A 2168-nucleotide genomic window follows, 5' to 3' on the forward strand; every position below is an offset into this window, starting at 1 on the left:
CACTCGGGACCTCCGACTGGGGCGCAGCGCATGGGGGAGGCAGCGGCGACTGCGAAGGCGGCTGCTCGGGCTGAACAGGGGCTGCAGGCACAGGGGTTGCCTGCTCGGCCTGAGCAGGGACTGCAGGCACAGGGGTTGCCTGCTCGGCCTGAGCAGGGACTGCAGGCACAGGGGTTGCCTGCTCGGCCTGAGCAGGGACTGCAGGCACAGGGGTTGCCTGCTCGGCCTGAGCAGGGACTGCAGGCACAGGGGTTGCCTGCTCGGCCTGAGCAGGGACTGCAGGCACAGGGGTTGCCTGCTCGGCCTGAGCAGGGACTGCAGGCAAGTGCTGTGGGGAAGCTCGCCCGGGAACTGCAGACCGTCGTCGTGGGGGCGCTCGCCCGGGAACTGCAGGGGACTGCAACGGGGGTGCCTCAGGAGCGGCTGCAGCAGGCGAAGACGGGAGCGGCTGCGCGAGCGGCGCAGGCGGCTGCGCATGCGGCTGCGCGAGCGGCGTAGGCAGCCGCGCGAACGGCGTAGGCGGCCGCGTGGGAGCAAAGTCCGAGGGCGGCGGCTGCGTGGGCGGCAAGAGCAGAGGGAGCTCCTCAGGCTCACCAGCTGGGAAGGAGGCGGGGACGAGAGCGCACGCCCCTAGGACGATCGTCCGGGCGACCGTCTGCTTCTTCCTCCTTCTCCGCGTCACCGTCAGGGGGGTAGGCTGCGCACTGTCCGAGAAAGCGGACGGCGGGAGGATGGTCCCCGGTTCGCGTGGCGCAACCCACCGCTCTTTACGGAGCTCGGCCACCCGCTGGAAGTTATCGCGCACCTCCTCCGCGAGGTGCGCGTCCCTTTCCAGGGACAGCCGGTCCAGGATGTCCCAGCTCCAGCTGATGAGATCCCAGGCCGGGGGATCTTCCCGGATGCCGGGCTGGGCGATCCAAAATAGCAGCTGATCGACGTAACTGCGGTAGTCCTCCACAGTTACGGAAGCTGCTTGTTTGAGGTCTGTCATTCTGTCACGCTCGGCGTCTGCGGGTGAGGCGCACGGACAGGGCGAGCGGGCAGGAAGCAGGCGAGCAGGCAGAATCAGGGCAAACGGGGGTTTATTAGACAGACGAGGACTTGGGAACATGGCACGCCGACTAACATCAATGACAGACACGGGTTAGTACAAATCAGGAACTTAAATACATGAAACAAGGCAGCAGGAAACAAGACACGACTGGGCACGATCAGGAAATCACACGTGGGTAATTAGGGGGCGTGGCACACACGAGGAGCGGACGGAGCGGGCGTCACACTAAGGCTTTATTTTAACTTTATTCTGTTAAAATTTTAAAAAATGTCAGTCAATAAACGGGGTCGTTATTGTCAGTCTGTAGTCTCACTGCATAGTGGATGACTGCTGGCAATGTTGAATCTGGACTACGTTTCATTAACTATCAAGCAGGCTACATCTCAGTTACCATTTTCAACTTAACATAGTACTCCAGCTAGCATCTCAAATCAAGCTTGTAGATTATATAAACTGGGGCCAAGGGGCACCTTGTAGGATGTCTTTATTAAAATAACTAAGGCCTTATTCTTTAAAGTTTTAAATGTGTATTTGATGCATGATGATAAATACAGCTTACTAATTTCTATTAAACGTAATGAAATAATCATGTCCACCTTCTTTAAAATAACAAAAATGTATCCTAAATTCTTACACCCTTGCCTGATCCACAGTTGTACACCCCACACCTTTCCATGGCTTGTGAGATAAGAAAAGCAGACTTCTGTCTGCCTGGTCAATCAGTTATTCCTCAAATCTTGTTGCCTAAATGATTTTTATCACACTCATACTAATTTTAAATTTTGCTATAATGGAGTGATTCTTATACATTTTAAGAAAAACTGTAAATTATATATGTCAGGTGTTTTTTGACTGAGTTTGATTATCAAACTCTAAAGGCCAACCCTTGGTTGTGCGCATGTCCAAAACTTTGCTGTGTATGTGTGTGTGTGTAAGTTGTTCATCTTGCGTCTAAAGTTAAGGTTATATTTTATACTAATTTAAAATAATACATTTTTGTTTGACTGTTTATATACCTTTAAACATTAACAAAAGCCGTTAATGTCTTTTCTTTAAAATTTACAAGTCTATTTTGTCTGGTTTTTCACAATTTTTCACAAGTTAGTGAACAACT

The sequence above is a fragment of the Brienomyrus brachyistius genome, unplaced genomic scaffold (assembly GCF_023856365.1).
Source record: "Brienomyrus brachyistius isolate T26 unplaced genomic scaffold, BBRACH_0.4 scaffold272, whole genome shotgun sequence".
NCBI lineage: Eukaryota > Metazoa > Chordata > Actinopteri > Osteoglossiformes > Mormyridae > Brienomyrus > Brienomyrus brachyistius.